This window comes from Hemiscyllium ocellatum, chromosome 9 (genome assembly GCF_020745735.1).
Source record: "Hemiscyllium ocellatum isolate sHemOce1 chromosome 9, sHemOce1.pat.X.cur, whole genome shotgun sequence".
In the NCBI taxonomy this organism is placed as follows: domain Eukaryota; kingdom Metazoa; phylum Chordata; class Chondrichthyes; order Orectolobiformes; family Hemiscylliidae; genus Hemiscyllium; species Hemiscyllium ocellatum.
The window spans coordinates 56,555,051-56,573,597 of NC_083409.1; positions in this window are offsets into that span (position 1 = coordinate 56,555,051).

Here is an 18,547-nt window from a genome sequence, read left to right on the forward strand (position 1 = left end):
TGAACTCCGTGGATCAGGAAAAGGATGTTTATACTCCACCACCAACATTCAATCGAATTCCAAGTTTTAGTCACGTTTCTATGGAGAGGTATTAATCTCAGATCATTGAATGTGGATTGATATCAAACATCTTCCCTCACCAAGTATAATCAGCAGAGATACACAAACAGACTGTTACACTATCCTTACTGTTGCAGACAATGTACAGTATAGCTAAGGTAGACCAACAGGATCTGACCAAAAAAACTGCATGGAAAGCTCAGACTCCAAACAAAACCCAGTCATTGAAATGAATGCAAGCTGGGAGTTATACAGAGATCAGTTCAGGATTATTAAGGGTCAAGTGGAAAGTTAAAAGGTTGATTGTCGAAAGAAGAAAGGAGGATTTAAAGATTTTTTTTCTCAAAGGTTAATTATGAAGTAGGTAGAATAGTCAACAACAGATGGGTGCCTAGATGGAAAGGGTAGACATGCTGAATTAATTCTTCACATCAATCTTTGCAAATAAGATAGAAGACAAATTCCAGATCCAGTCAAACTGCTTTGGAAATTTATAGCATATGTAGAGGTCATTAAACCATGTGTTATAAAGAAACACAAGGAATTAAATGTCAAGGGGGCACTCATCCAGATGGCATACACCTTTAGTATCCTCAAGGAAATGAATGAGGAAATTGATATGACTCTGGCTAAAATAAAAAGTAGGTGTTTCACAACACAATATAATAGTCACTGTTACTTTGAGATGTGAGACAGTGAATTAAAGATCAATTAGTTGAACATCAGGAACTCATGGATTGCAACCATTGTGCTTCTGACAAGCAGCAGGTCATGATCCAGCATCTACAGACGATAAGTCGCATCACATGAACTTGTAAGCATTTCTTGAGGGGGTTTTCAAAAAAAAAATTTGTGAAGTGTTTTAGGAAAATAAATATTTATCTAGTTAATTGCAGAATATTGCAGGTACTGTACTTGATGGAATATTTGCTTGTAATTGCAAGTAGGTGTTAATGATAAATGGGGAAGATCCTGTATGGAGGCAATAGCTAAGGGTTGCCCTTGAATTATTGCTATTGATGTTATGAGATGTTTCTTTAAGTATCGCATTTATAAAATACATCAAGTTAGGTGACTTATATAGGGGAGATTGACAGCATTGTAAAGGGACTTGAGCCAAATAAGTAAGTAGACAATTAAATCGCAGGTTGAATTTAACATGGATAATAAATATTAGTCCAGGAAACATGAAACACATGTATATAATGACTTGTGGTCCTATTGCCAAAGGTGGAAAAAGTTTTGGATGTGACTATCAATTCTTCATTAAAAACATCCAGATAATATGACATTATAGACCAAAGTTAATCAAATACTGGAATATACCTAGAGGGCATTCCATTGCAAATTGAATGAGGTTATTTTTAACTATATAGCCATTCTTAAAGTGGATTTGAAATATTGGATGAGGCTTTCAAATAGGCGTCAGCTATTTCACACCTGAGAGAACGGGGTGCCAGAAGCAGGAAATCTGGTGAGGGCCATATGCACCAATTTGCCTATCTGATTAAATCAGCTTTCAGGCAGCCTTTTAACTGGCATTGAAAACACTTACCAAAGCAAGCAGGAGTCTGTTTAAATGCGTAAATATGGGCCACATGTACTTTGTCTGATGCTAGTTGTAATGTTCAAGGAGAAGTGAAAAAAACCTGAATGGTGCATGTCAGTTACCTTTGCCCAGGTATTGCAAGGCCAAATCCATAAAGGGACCCCTGAAGGCCTCTCAACAAAAATAAGTTTTTTTGGCAATGATTATTATGAAATCAGGAGTAGTAGGAAAGCAAGACACATATAAAAACCTTCTAGGCCACTCGCTCACATTCACACCACCACTACACTGTGGTGAGGAGGACAGTCCATTACACCCTCCCACCACCATCATCACAGGCCCATCCTAACAGCTGGCTGTATGCAGTAGCCAATTAGGTTTTTTTCAGCTGCAGTTAGTGATGCTTTAGGTCCCTGACTGTCATGGCAGGCTGGCATTGTGGGCACAATGCCAATATTGAACACGTTTGGCAATTCTCTAGAAAGTCTCACCCATTTAGAGTATTATGCACAGTTTTGGGCACCATATCTCAGGAAGGATGTATTGGCCCTGGAATGTGTTCAGAGGAGGTTCACGAGAATGGTCCCAGGAATGAAAAGCTTAACATATGTGGAACAATTGAGGACTCTGGGTCTGTACTCGATGGAGTTTAGAGGGATCAGGGCGGGTGGGTGATCTAATTGAAACATACAGAATACTGAATGGGCTGGACAGAGTGGATGTTGGGAAGATGTTCCCATTGGTAGAAGAGACTAGGACCCAAGGCCACAGCCTTAGAGCAAAGGGAAGACCTTTTAGAATGGAGATAATGACAAACTTCTTCAGCCAGAGAGTGATGAATCTATGGAATTCACTGCCCCAGAAGGTTGTGGAGGTCAGATCGTTGAGCATATTTAAGACTGAGATAGATAGATTCTTAAGTATCAAGGAGATCAAGAGTTACAGGAAGAAAGTGAGAGAATAGGGTTGAGAAACTTATCAGCCATGATTGACTGGCAGAGCAGACTCAAATGGGCTGAATGGCCTAATTCTGCTCCTATGTCATATAGTCTCATTGCGGCAAATTTGGAAATGTTGCTTTTGAATGAACCTTGCCATTTTGGATAGAGTTATGAGAATAATGAATAGGATGATTTCTGAACTCAAAATTTCAAATTGCTTCAATTTGAAACAGAGAAGATTTGGAAATAATATGGAATTTGTCAGTTTTCTGTCCACAAAACCTGTGGGGAGCAGATGAAAGAAGGGTCCCAGAGAAACAGGTGAGAGATGGACCCTGAGATGGGGAGTCAGAGAGAGGATTTGATTCATTGGAGATGATTGGAATTGGCTCTTGCTCTACCATAGAGAAAGGGGCTAGCCACTTGTTGAATCTATGGAAAGTAGCAGACTTCAAAGGAATTATGCAGGAATTTGCATGCTGACCCCTTCCTTCACTCGAGAACCTACACCCCACATTCTGCCCCCCCCCACCCCACCCCCACCCCCACCCCCATCCCCATTTACCTCCCAAGAGCTGAATACCCTTTATTCATCTGGGCCCAACTCTGTCTCCAATCCAGATCCACACCTCTCTCTTCCTCAAACTGCCTCTGACTGACTCCAGGAGTTAATTCCCTTACTTCTGCTAACTTCTTATGATCTCTCTACATTAATTAGTTTGTACAGTTTTGGATTACTTATTACTTTGGTTTGACCCTTGGCACGTGACTCTTATTCCTATCACGTTATTCCAGCCATTTGGTTTGTCTCCAACACAGCCTTATTTTTAATTTTTTATAATTATCTCTTTGTCTCAATTAATTGGATTTTACATCATTCCTTCACTTGCTAATTAGTGAGTGGCACTTTACTCACAGTTTCTGACACTTTTGATCTCCTTCTCAGATTTATTATTCAGCCTGTCAATGCTCCACTCACACCTTTTAGTCTCGCTGCCTATAAACTCTGTGCCTGTGTGCTTCTCTTCATTTCACCTGACAAAGGAGTAGTGCTCCAAATGCTTTTGTGATTTCAAATAAACCTGTTGGACTATAACCTGGTGTCATGTGACTTCTGACCTTGTCCATCCCATTCCAGTCCTGGCACCTCATCATCATGGCTACCCTAAACATGGCATAACTTACCTGCTTCCCTCCCCACCTCCATCATCTTGCACCCTGGCATCCTACTCAGAGAGCAACCTACTGAGCTGACATCCTAACCCATATCCTCCTGGCACCATGCCACATACTTACCTCATGTACTTACCATTTACCAGCAGCTGTCAAAGTGACTGTCTGTGCCTGTGGTCTATTAAATACCTGAATCCAACAGCTGGCCGCTGTGTCAAGTGGGGGGAGATAGTGGGTTCCCTTTCTGTAAATGTTCTGTACTGTGAGGGAACTTACAGAGTGGAAGTATGGCTCTACAATTCTAAAGTAACCCTGATCAAAATCTTTCTGTCAGAAATGCAGACCTTTCTCTTTACAACAAAGAGATGGGAGGGGAGTTAGCAACCTGCATGAGGTTTCCATTTCTTGGAAAGTCTGGCCAATAAAAACCAATGTAAATAAATGAATAAAATAACTAAGTAACTAATTGAAACTCATTGAAGATGGCTGGAGAGGTGCTGTATGGAGAGAGGCTGCAGCTTGTGGGATTTCTTGGATATCATTGTCACCCTGGATAAACATGACAGTAGTAAATGTTTGATGTTCAAGCAACCTCAACTCATGATTTATGAGTTGAAGGCTGGACTACAGACACAGCATATCATTAAGGAGGGGAAGGTTACTTTCTACTAGGGACAGCCACATCACTAAGTGTCTTCTGATTTGGTCAGTGTTCATGGACAGGAGGATGTGACTGCGAGTGAGGCAGGTAAGGTGACTCAGACAGCAGGGATGTCAGACCCTGCAGGTTTTTGGTTGGTTCCAAGCCCTCTCAGCTTGTTTGGGTGAGAGTGGGGGCTGCAGGCTGAATGAGTAGGTTAATCGTAGCACGATGTTGCAGGAAGCCATTCAGGTGAGGGAGCACAGTAGGTGACAGTATAATGAAGAGGACAGACCCTGTTCTCTGCAGCAAAGAGTGAGATTCCAGATAGTTGTGTTCCCTGCTTGGCGCAAGGGTTTGAGATAGCTGTTCAAAAGGAATTTGCAGTGGGAGTGACAATGATCCACTAGTTATGGTCCAATGGGTATCAACAACATAGGAAGAATAAAATTTAAAAATCAGAAGTTCAGAAAGGTATAAACTCTGGACTATTGTCCAAATTAGTTTGGGCGCATGAAACGAGACAGATCAACAGTTAAAATACAATTACAAGGGAAACAGTACCAGGCAAACTGAGAGTATTGTGGGCTGACAAACATCCAAGTCAGGTGGATTTCAAGTAGAAAAAAATGAGGACTGCAGAGACGAGAGTGCGGTGCTGGAAAAGCACAGCAGGTCAGGCAGCATCCGAGGAGCAGGAGAATCAACATTTCAGGCATAATTCCTGATGAAGGGTTTATGCCTGAAACGTCACTTCTCCTGCTCCTTGGATGCTGCCTGATCTGCTATGCTTTTCCAGCACCACATTATTCACCCAGGTGGATCTCATTCTAAGGCCTTTTTTAAAAAAGTTGCGAATGAGGTACTAGTGTTTTATTCCAAAAGTTCCCAGGTTCCGGAAAAGTTCCATCAGACTGGAAGGTAGCAAATACAAGAAGGGAGGGAGTTAAGAAACAGGAACCTATAGACCAGGGAGCTTGGCCTTTGTTATGGGGATGTTGTTTGAATTGATCATTAAAGAGATTTTAGCTGTGCATCGAGAAAAAAACTTCAGGTAATCAGAAAGTATTAATATGGATTTGTCAAAGAGAAATCATCTTTAACTAATTTATTGAAGATCTTTAAAGGAGTAACTTGCACTGTGGATGTAGTGTACTTTTGTTTACAGAAGCATTCAATAAGGTGTCACATCAAATTTCATGGTGTAGAGGGTAACAAATCAAAATGGATAAAAGATTTGCTGACTGGCAGAAAATACAGAATGTGTATGAATGGTTCTTTGTCTGATTGGCAGGGTATAATGAGTGGAGACTTGCAGTAGTCTGTGCTGGAGCCTCAACTGTTTAGAATTTACAATAATGGCTTAGATGAGAGAAATGAAGGTATATCGGCTAAATTTGCAATCAACACCAAGCTTGGTAGGAAAATATGTTGTGTGAAAGTCATTAGGAGTTAGCAGATGGATGTAGATAGATTCAATGTATAAGTAAAATTCTGGCAGTTAAAGCATAACATTGGAAAACGTGAAGTTGCTCACTTCAGCAGTGAGAATGAAAAAACAGAGGATCATAGAGTCATTCAGGTATACAGCACAGAAACAAACCCTTCAATCCAACTTGACCTTGCCTCGCAGATATCCTAACCTCATCTAGTCCCATTTGCCAGCACATGGCCCATATCCCTCCCAACCCTTCGTATTCATATACCCATCCAGATGCCTTTTAATTGTACTAGCCTCAACCTCTTTCTCTGGCAGCTCATTCCATACATGTACCACCCTCTGCATGGAGAAGTTGCCTTTTAGGTCTCTTTTACATCTTTCCCCTCTTATCATAAACCTATGCCCTCTAGTTCTGGACTCCCCCATCCCAGGGAAAATACCTTGTCTACTTACCCTATCCATGCCCCTCATGATTTTGTAAACCTCTATAAGGTCACCCCTCAGCCTCCGACGCTCCAGACAAAACAGCCCCAGCCTGTTCAGCCTCTCCCTATAGCTCAAATCCTCCAACTTTGGCAACATCCTTGTAAATATTTTCTGAACTCTTTCAAGTTTCACAAAATCCTTCCGGTAGGAAGGAGACCAGAATTGCACACAATATTCCAAAAGTGGCCTAACCAATGTTCTGTAAAGCCGCACCATGACCTCCCAACTCATGTACTCAATACTCTGACCAATAAAGGAAAGCATACCAAACATCTTCTTCACTCTCCATCTATCTGTAACTCTACTTTCTAGGAGCTATGAACCTGTACTCCAAGGACTCTCTGTTCAGCAACACTCCCTTGGACCTTACCATTAAGTGTATAAGTCCTGCTCTCATTTGCTTTTCCAATGAGAGCACCTCACATTTATCTAAATTAAACTCCATCTGTCTCTCCTCAGCCCATTGTCAAGAGAAGGACCCTGAGATGGGAGTCAGAGATCGCGTTGTAATCTGAGGTAATCTTCTTCACTGTTCACTACACCTCCAATTTTGGTGTCATCTGCAAACTTACTAACTATACCTCCTATGTTCACATCCAAATCATTATGAAAAACACTGATGAAAAGCAGTGGACCCAATGCAGATCTTTGTGGTACACCACTGGTCACAGGCTTCCAGTCTGAAAAGCAATCCTCCACTACCATCTATGTTTGAGTTGGTTCTGTATCAAAATGGCTAGGTCGTTCTCCCTGTATTCCATGAGATCTAACCTTGTTAACCAGTCTCCCATGGGGACTCCATATAGTCCATGTCTACCACTCTGCCCTCATCAATCCTCTTTGTTACTTCTTCAAAAAACGCAATGAAGTTCATGAGGCATGACCTTCCATGCACAAAGCCATGCTGACTATCTCTAATCAGTCCTTGCCTATCCAAATACTTAGGAAGAATATTCCTGGGAATATATCGGGGAAAGTTATTTGGGTGGAACTGAGAAATAAGAAAGGGACAATGACCTTATTGGGATTGCATTATAGACACCCTAATAGTCAGCAGAAAAATGAGAAAAAAATTTGTAAGGAGATTTCAGATATCTATAAGAATTATAGGGTGGTTATGGTAGGGGATTTTAACTTTCCAAACATCGACTGAGGCTGCCATTAATGTTAAGGGTTTAGATGGAGAGGAATTTGTTAAATGAGTACAAGACAATTTTCTGATTCAATATGTGGATGTACCTACTAGAGAACGTGCAAAACTTGACCTACTCTTGGGAAATAAGGCAGGGCAGGTGACTGAGGTGTCAGTGGGGGAGCACTTTGGGGCCAGTGACCATAATTCATTAGTTTTAAAATAGTGATGGAAAAGGATAGACTAGATCTAAATTAGAGGAAGGTTAATTTTGACGGCATTCGGCAAGATCTTTCAAAAACTGATTGTGGGCAGATGTTCGCAGGTAAAAGGATAGCTGGAAAATGGGAAACCTTCATAAATGAGATAACGAGAATCCAGAGACAGTTTATTCCTGTTAGGGTGAAAGGAAAGGCTGGTAAGCATAGGGAATGCTGGATGACTAAAGAAATTGAGGGCTTGGTTAAGAAAAGAAGGAAGCATATGACAAGTATAGACAGGAGAAATCAAGTGAATCCTTAAAGGAGTATAAAGGCTGTAGGACTATACTTAAGAGGGAAATCAGGAAGGTAAAATGGGCAAAAGATGAGATTACTTTGACAAATAGGGTTAAGGAGAATCCAAAGGGGTTTTATAAATACATTAACGACAAAAGGGTAACTAGGTATAGAACAAGGCCCCTCAAAGGTCAGCAAGACAGCCTATGTGTGGAGCCACAGGAGATAGGAGAGAGTTTACTGTGGAGGAGAATGTGGGATGTATAGAATGTAGGGAAACAGATGGTGACATCTTAAAAAATGTCCATATGACAGAGGAGGAGGTGCTGAATGTCTTATATTTGGATCACTTAAATGGAGAATGACTACAGAATTCCAAGCTGCAGGAAGATTTAAGTATTCAAATATATAAGGCACAAAATGTTAGTATGCTGGTAATCAAGAATGTGAATGGACTTCTTTCCTTTATGATCAGAGAAATTGGACATTAAAGGGAGGATCTTTGGTTAAACAGGGCATCGGTGAGACTACATTTCAAACATATGTTTGAGATATAACTGCACAGGAGGTTGTTCAGAAGAAGTCTACTTTGATTGATATCTGGAATAAGAAAGTTGTTTTATGTGGATCGGCTGGACAGTGTTTCCAATGGAATTTAGAAAAGTGAGGGATGACTTGATAGCAAAGTACAAGATCCTGAGTGGCCTTAACAAGGGTGGATGTGGAAAGAATGCTTCCCTATTATGGGTCAGTCCAGACCTAGGGAGCTTTATTTAAAATGAAGGCTTTCATTTGATATGAGGAAAAACCTTTCCATTCAGAAAGTTGTGAGACTTTGGAACTTTTTGCCTCAGAATGCAATGAAGAATGGATTATTAAAAACAATTTAAAGGCAAAAGTAGATGGATTCTTGATTGGCAAGGGCATCCAAGGTTGTGTGAAATTTGGAAGACAGATTGGCCATGATTTGACTGATAGGTAAGGTTGAGGGACTAAATGGTCTTCTTCTGCTTTATTTTGTGTGGCTGTAAATGTTTTACAATTGGTTTATGACTATTATGTACGTTAACTCAATCCAGTTGGCTTGACACAATATGTTTTTCTTTCCTTGTTTAGAAAAACTTATTGGTATCAGGCATATAATTCCTTATTGAGCTGGCATCCATTGCCAGTTCTATGGAAGAATCATACTGGACTTGAAATATTAATTCTGTTTCTCTCTCCACAGAAGTTGCCAGCCCTGCTGAGTTTCTCCAGCATTTTCAGTATTTTGCTTTTATTCCCTTAATTCTTTGATCAAATAATACTGCCATTTCCCATCATTGTCAGGAACAATATAAATAATTATGAACAAAAATGACAATGACTTTCCAGGCAAGTTTCTCATTGTTGTAATGGATTCAGATATCAGTGCAGACAAAGTAAGATCTTGAGAGTTTGGAATAAGAAGGAAACCTACAGAGTACTGTCGGCTCTGATATAATGCGATAGTTCCATTCTCACGCAATGCCACATTAGAAGAAAATAGTGCCATTTAAATTAATGGGGCCAGAATCGTATTATAACCAGTACAGGGAAGGAAAGTTCGCATCCTACAGATAACGGTCTAAACTCTCCAAGTGCATTAAAGCCAATTTGCATTGAAGAAATGTGTGTTATAGCAGAACCAACTGTACCAGAAATGTGAAATAACTTACTGATGAAGGAGGACCTATACTCAACGAAGTGTTGACTGTGTCTCTGGGATTGAAGAAGATAGAGGATCACTATAAAGGGACAAAGGAGAAAGGTGATGTGAGTTTATCATTCAAAAGAAGACAGGTCTGTTGAGCTTCATGGCCTTTTGTTTCAAAGATTCCTACATTCTTAAGTACCAATGCTCTTAAGTGTCTTTCTGCAGACAGTCTCAGTGAGCTAACTCAGTGACCCCTAACTAAACAGCGGTCAGTGAAACCATTCAGGAACTCACAAACACAATTCACCTTTAATGTGGCGCAACAGGTTCCTCTAGACCATATCCCATTCACCTTATAACTAACCATTAGTTAGAAGAGCAACAAGTACTCAAGGCAGCATGGCAGAGAAACATTGTGCCAATAGTCGTCCTTCAACTCTGATCCCACAAAGATTTCACAATCGTGTCAATTCCAAGTCACGATGTCAATATTTTGCCCTTACCTAATGATGTCAGTTACATTTTTTTATCATTCCTAAAGGTTTTCTACAAGTTCTGGTATCCAGCTTGAAAACACTGTCACAGTTACAGGGGCAGAATAATGTTAGAATTATTCTGAACATTATCAAATCAGATCCGTCATTACAGCTTGGCAATGAGCAGTAATTTCAATATTCTGCAGTAAAGGCTTGTAAAATCAATGGGGTGGGGCCATCTCCAACTAATTCCCATCATATCCCACTTTCCACATGGTTTTCCAACACTACTTCCTTTTGCACAGTCCCTCCACTTACAACAGTCTCACCTTCTGCTCTAACTGCCACAGTACTTCGACAGCCTCACAGCAATTGCTGGAATTTGAGTTGTATAAAAATCTGGAATTAAAAGTCTAATGATGACCATGAAACCATCGCCAATTGTCAGGAAAACCCACCTGGTTCCCTAGTGTCCTTTAGAGAAGGAAACTGCAGGAGAGTTTCATTTGTTGGATAAGGACTTGGCCCAGAGAAGCCAAGGCAACTGAATGGATGATCTTTATCTGAGTGAATAAAACATCCAGAGTTCCTTGCAGTTGTTGTTAAAGCTCAGAAAGAAAGGGGTAGGGAAGAAAAGTTTCAGGGGACAATTAAAAGAGTAAAAAAGAAGGCAAGAGTTATTTCTGCCTTCTAGAAGGTGGGGAGGAGGGGAAATGAGAGTTTGAGGATCCCGAGGTGGAAGATGAGTTGTTCTTCCTCCAGGCGTCTGGTGGTGAGGGAGTGGCGATGGAGGCAGCCCAAGACCTGCATGTCCTCAGCGGAGTGGAAGGGAGAGCTGAAATGTTCGGCCACGGGGCAGTGGGGTTGGTTGGTGCAGGTGTCCCAGAGATGTTCTCTGAAGCACTCTACAAGTATGCGTCCTGTCTCCCCAATGGAGAGGAGACCGGATCAGGAGCAATGGATATAATAAATGACATGTGTGGAAGTGCAGGTGAAACTTTGATGGATGTGAAGGCACCTTTGGGGCCTTGGACGGAGGTGAGAGGGGAGGTGTGGGCGCAGATTTTGCAATTCCTGCGGTGGCAGGGGAAGGTGCCGGGAGGGGAGGGTGGGTTGTTGGGGGTGGCGTGGATGTAACTGGGTAGTCACGGAGGGAACGGTGGGTTTGTAGACTCAACTCAGACATTTTTTACAAACCCACTGACTCCCACAACCATCTGGATTACACCTCTTCCCACCCTACCTCCTGCAAAAACGCTATCCCTTATTCCAAATTCCTCCTCCTCTGCTGTATTTGCTCCCAGATGGAATAGTTCCACCACAGAACACACCTCCTTCTTTAAAGACTGCAATTTCCCCTCCCACGTGGTTGAAGATGCCCTCCAGTGCATCTCATCCACTTCCTTCAGCACCCCTCCAACTGCAACACGGACAGAAACCCCCTGATCCTCACCTTGTAGCCCATCAACCTCCATATACATTGCATCATCCTCCACCATTTCCGCCACCTACACACAGATCCCACCACCAGAGATATGTTTCCCTCCCCACCCCATCCACTTTCTGTAAAGATCATTCCCTACGTGACTTCCTCGTCAGGTCCACGCCCTCAACAACCCACCCTCAATCAATGTGGACTTCACCAATTTCCTCATTTCCCCTCCCCTCACCTTACCCAGTTCCAACCTTCCAGTTCAGCACCGCCCTCATGGCCTGTTCCACCTGTCCATCTTTCTTCACACCTATCCGATCCACCCTTCCAACCTATCATCATTCCCCCCCACCTCCATCCACCTATTGCACTCTCAGCTACCTTCCCCCCAGCCCCACTCCTTCCATTTATCTCTCCACCCCCTGAGGCTCCCTGCCTCATTCCTGATGAAGGGCTTTTGCCCAAAACGTTGATTTTCCTGCTCCTCGGATGCTGCACTTTTCCAGCATCACTCTTTCAAAAGAAAAAATAATAAGTCATGATCTGTTTTAATTGCTTCCTATTCTGTTGCTGAAAAGTGCAGATGTGTGAGTATCTGATGAGGGAAGAACTCACTGCAATGCAAGTTAGTGGTCAAGCCTGCCAACACTGAGCGGCTAAGGTCACACATTAAGACTGTCCACCTACGAAGTGAGCTGAAGAGTGTCCTGTTTTCAAAAAGTCATAAGAAGTTGTCAAGATATTAAAAGAATCAAATTAACTGGATTTTTTGTTGTTAATTTTCTTATTTTGCTTTCAGGAGCCACATTGCTCAACAGCGTCCATGTGGAGACCAATGCAGAAATGACTTACTCTGTTAGTTTACATGGTAACCAGCCAAAAAAATAAAAACAATAAACACAGGAATGATTTCTTTGCACAGAAGAATTCTGAAAGATTATTTTTACAGAGATGCGTCATCTACAAATATGGATATAGTGTTAGCCATTTAAAGTTAAAACGTTAAAATTCAGGCTCTCCATCTCTTGATCTAATCTAAACTCTGTGAAAATGCATCACCCATCATCTCAGTGGAAATCTCCACTGGATTCAAAATGTCAATGTATTGGATAGAACTATGTCTCCCTGAGTCGTCATAGCTTGATTCTTTTAAATGACACCATCAATGATGAATTGAGAGGCTATGGTTAGGTGATACTTGGCCTAGATTCTAAACCTCCGTAGATTTGAGGAGGATAGAAAGACTGAGGATAGAAAGACTGTTTAAAATCTAAATGAAGACTTACCTGGGAACAATGCGTTGACTATCCAGCCCCACCTCTCTACAAGGTGCCACAGATGTGTAAATAACCAATTAATCCACCAAGGTCATTAATTTGCCAGGTAAAAACAATGGCTACAGATGCTGGAAACCAGATTCTGGATCAGTGGTGCTGGAAGAGCACAGCAGTTCAGCCAGCATCCAAGGAGCAGCGAAATCGACATTTCGGGCAAAAGCCCTTCATCAGGAATAAAGGCAGAGAGCCTGAAGCGTGGAGAGATAAGCTAGGGGAGGGTGGGGGTGTGGGAGAAAGTAGCATAGAGTACAATGGATGAGTGGGGGAGGGGATGGAGGTGATAGGCCAGGGAGGAGAGGGTGGAGTGGATAGGTGGAAAAGGAGATAGGCAGGTAGGACAAGTCCAGACAAGTCATGGGGACAGTGCTGAGCTGGAAGTTTGGAACTAGGGTGAGGTGGGGGAAGGGGAAATGAGGAAACTGTTGAAGTCCACATTGATGCCCTGAGGTTGAAGTGTTCCCAGGCAGAAGATGAGGCGTTCCTCCTCCAGGCGTCTGGTGGTGAGGGAGCCGTGGTAAAGGAGGCCCAGGACCTCCATGTCCTCGGCAGAGTGGAAGGGAGAGTTGAAATGTTGGGCCACAGGGCGGTGTGGTTGATTGGTGCGGGTGTCCCGGAGATGTTCCCTGAAGCGCTCTGCTAGGAGGTGCCCAGTCTCCCCACTGTAGAGGAGACTGCATCGGGAGCAACAGATACAATAAATGATATTAGTGGATGTGCAGGTAAAACTTTGATGGATGTGGAAGGCTCCTTCCCACAGAACATACCAGATGGCCTCCTCTTTAGAGACCGCAATTTCCCTTCCCACGTGGTTAAAGATGCCCTCCAATGCATCTCGTCCACATCCCGCACCTCCACCCACAGACCCCACCCCTCCAACCGTAAAAAGGACAGAACGCCCCGATGCTCACCTTCCACCCTACCAATCTTCACATAAACCAAATCATTCGCTGACATTTCCGCCACCTCCAAAAAGACCCCACCAGCAGGAATATATTTCCCTCTCCACCCCTTTCCGCCTTCCACAAAGACCGTTCCCTCCGTGGCTACCTGATCAGGTCCACGCCCCCCTACAACCCACCCTCCATCCTGGCACTTTCCCCTGCCACCACAGGAATTGCAAAACCTGTGTCCACACCTCCTCCCTCACCTCTATCCAAGGCCCTAAAGGAGCCTTCCACATCCATCAAAGTTTTACCTGTACATCCACTAATATCATTTATTGTATCCGTTGCTCCTGATGCGGTCTGCTCTACAGTGGGGAGACTGAGCGCTCCCTAGCAGAGCGCTTTAGGGAACATCTCCGGGACACCCGCACCAATCAACCACACCGCCCTGTGGCCCAACATTTCAACTCCTCCTCCCACTCTGCCAATGACATGGAGATCCTGGGCCTCCTTCACTGCCGCTCCCTCACCATCAGATGCCTGGAGGAAGAACGCCTCATCTTCTGCCTCAGAACACTTCAACCCCAGGACATCAATGTGGACTTCAACAGTTTCCCCTTCCCCCACCTCACCCTAGTTCCAAACTTCCAGCTCAGCACTATCCCCATGACTTGTCTGGACTTGTCCTACCTGCCTATCTCCTTTTCCACCTATCCACTCCACCCTCTCCTCCCTGACCTATCATTTCATCCCCTCCCCCACTCACCCATTGTACTCTGTGATACTTTCTCCCCACCCCCACCCTCCCCTAGCTTATCTCTCCACGCTTCAGGCTCACTGCCTTTATTCCTGATGAAGAGCTTTTGCCCAAAATGTAGATTTTGCTGCTCCTTGGATGCTGCCTGAACTGCTGTGCTCTACCAGCACCACTAATCCAGAATCATTAATTTACCAGACTGACATCGATTCAAGACAAAAGCAATTAACATCAGGTTTCGTCATGAACAGGAAAATGAGTTTAATTAGTTATGCTTTAAGAAACAATGGTAGAAAAATTAAAGGATTACTAATCTACTTCAATGTGACTTAGACTACACCCCTTTAAAACCTCAAAGACACACACACACACACTCATTCTTGAATAAGTCAGACAAAACAGATGGTTTGACTCAAAATTTATATGTGGAAAATCTAGACAGGTAAAACAAAGGTCTAAAGATCAAAAGTCCAGATGCCAAGAATAGGTTAAGTTGTCTCTCATAGTTTCTTTTGCTTTTGGCAATGATCATAAACTGTTCTTGGTATAGTAACAGTTACTCTTCTGTTTGATGTTAGACCTTAGTCTTTTCTTGTTTTATCATTCTTTCTCTTAAGTTGCTTGTTTTTACTGTCTTTTAACCAATACAGAGAGGAGGGTAGAAGATGTTTTCTGTTTGGCAGCCCTGGATGGTATTGGCTGCAGGGATCCCACCAATATGCTGCAAATAGCAGCTCAACCAATCTGGAGGCTGTCATCAGGCCATATTTCCTCAACTCAAAGGCATTGGCACTGTTTGGAATGCAAACATCTTGTTGCTCCAATAACACAATATCCATGCTCAGCTAAAATTGTGCAGAATTCAACTCAAAATTGCAGTTCTCCTGCTAATTCAGCAGTGTCTAACATCTATTCCAGTTTATTGACTCATAGAATCCCCTACCGTGAGGAAACAGGCCATTTTGGCCCAACAAGTCCACACTGACCCTCTGGAGTATCCCACTCCGACCCACTTTCCTAATTACTCTACACTTGCCCCTGACTAACGCATCTAACCTACACATTCCTGAATGCTACACACAATTTAGCGCAGCCAATTCACCTAACCTGCACATCTTTGGATTGTGGGAGGAAACACACACAGACACAGGAAGAATGCACAAACCCCACACAGACAGTTGTCCGAGGCTGGAATTGAACCCAGGAATCTAGCATTGGGAGGCAACAGTGCTAACCACTGACCCACCGTGCCACCCTAGATTCAAGGTATATATTTTTTATATATAGTATCTAATCCTTACAGTTAGGGGCATTTTATGACTGTATTTTCAAGATTAAGACAGATAGGAGGATGGTGTTAGAAAGCAGAAGCTGTTTCTGACAATCATTTCGGGACACTGAAATGAGTCATAGGCCTAAGAGCCTGTAAGTGTGATAGTCATATAACCACAGACCCAGGTAAAACTTCCAGCTTAACAGTGGCCTCTGGCACCGTCAATCTGAAAATGACTCCAGAAACATGTGATCAGTTTGGAATGAGTTTTTTTATACTGTAAAATTCCAGTTACAACTCATTGATTAGAATTAAGCATTATATTTCAAACCCAGTTTCCAATATCTCAGTGGAGTTTCCCTTAACAGGACTGAGCTGACTTTAAGAACAGAAATCTGGATGCTTAAGGCACAATCAGTAATGTATTTGAGGGAAAGAAATTCCCCCCCCCCCTCCCCCTTACCTGGCCTGGCCGAGGTGAGATGGGATTTGAGAGCCACTGCAATGTGGCTGACTCTTAACTGCCCTCTGGGCACTTAGGAATGGGCAATAAACACTGGTCTAGCCAGTGATGCCATGTACAGTGAATGAAGTTTAATAAAGGCAAGTCCTGCTTGAATGCCTAACGAGCACCAAGGCACATGCATAGCCTTTACTCTAATTCTGGTGACAAGGTGCCAACTCCAAATTTGTGCAGTGGAACCAAACTGATCAGGAAGAAAAATGTAACCCTGTACCTGAATAATGGCCCAGTCTAGTTTTCAACCCTTGGAAACTATTGGCATTATTTACTTTATTTCTCATGCACCAGCGTTTTCCAGCTTTTAGTTTTCAGCCTGGATTTTAACACATTTTAATGAGTGAGGTGAAAGGAGATTAGAACCACATTCTTGGACCTTTTAACTGTTCCATTGCTGGGTTCCTTTCTCTATTCCCAAGAAGAATATGTAGCAGTTTTTCTGTCCTGCAAATGATTATTGAGAAGATGAAATTTGCTGGGTCCAACTCTTTTCAAAAATGTGATCTCTTTGCAGTTCTTCAATAACTTCTATACACAATGGTAACCAGTGGAAAAACTAACAAGAACTTCCTCATGAAGTGCTACATTAATACTGAAGTCACTTTTCAAAATTGATTTTTGTGTTTTACCAATATGACCACTGGACTGTCACATGGTATCATTAGACTTTCAACTGAATCTTCAACATTTTCTTTTCCTCATCCCCAAACAAATCACTATTCAACTTGTGCTAAATATATATTTCACATACATAGCGACTCTGACATATAAACAGAAATACTGGAAAAAACAGCAGGTCAATCAGAAGGACATAAAGGTTAATTAATTTTCATTGAAACTGATAGTAATGCATTTGCCTGGCAGACATTACAAAGGAATGGCTGAATGCCAGTTTGATGAAATATAATATTTTTGTTTGGATTATTCCTCTGAATGCTTTTAAAGCTGAGTAATTATAACCGTTCTCATTTTAGGCATCTAGTGCCAGTATCAAGTGCTGCTGTGTTTGATAATGAAGTCAGTTAGAGTTTTTTCCACTCTCTTCTAATAATGTATTATAGCCACCATCTGAGTCCATATGCATCTCAAACACACAACACCCATTCATGTAGCTTCTCTGAAAGACATTACTCATATAGTGCCACTAGTGGCTTATGTTGTGTCATGAGACTACCTCCATGACAAATTGGTTTAGAAATGTCTAAATTCATTTTGAGTTGATTCTTGTAACTAGCAGAAGGGGTAAACTTTCAATCCATCAATCAATTGGGATTTTTTTCCTCAATATCAGAGAGGTAAAGGAGCAATGCACTAAATCCCTTATGATGGAAATAATTATTTTGATGTGCAACTTATTATAAACAGCAAACACAGCAATTGTTAATGATTGAAGAGTTAACATCCAATGCAGCTATATAAACAAGCCTGGCAATCTGTACCTGAAGATCTGAAAATCTGGATTTTCTAATTTACTTCTTAAAGTAAACTACCTTAATTAGGTTCAGAAAATGAGCAAGGCTCACCCTCCCAGAAAGAGTTGCTGCATTTAGAATGATTTTATAAATAACCTTGATTCCCAAAGGAATAATTAAATTATTTACTACATTAAAAGCTGAGTACTCACAGCTGTTGAGAAAAGTGTTTATTTCTGCTACAGGATCAATCATTTTCTGTATATTGCATAGTCAAAGCTGCATGATCAACTTTACAAGAAAAAAAGATTTGGTTCAATTCTTTCTGAATCTCGTTGACCTATTTGCGTCAGATACTGGGAGCAATGTTAGCATGTCCTCTGTGAAAGGAAAGTTAGTGATGTCTGGGTGCATCTAACTAATTATGGCTTAGAAACAAATATAATTGTGCATTTTTAAAAAGACTTTGAAAACATTAAACGTATTTCAGTTATTTCTGGTAAAATTATTTATTGATAGTTATTTGGAATTCTGAATTAGAAGTTGCAATGTTGATAATGGTGGAAATATCTTCTTCATTTTCTTTCACTTCCTGCATTCTCAAGACTGCATCCTCCAATTTTCTCCTCACCCCACAATACTACACACTCTCTGATATCTCACTATTCTTCATTTATGCAGTAAGATAATGGTTTAGCAAGTGATTGTGCTCAGAGTGAGAATTTCTTGTTCTTCAGAAATATTTGTGTTATACCTTTTACAACAGCAAAATATACACAGCAATTAGACTGATAGCCTCTGCACCCTCAACCCTAGACCACATGGCCCAACTGCAGCCACTCGATTGCTGCCAGCCAACTCT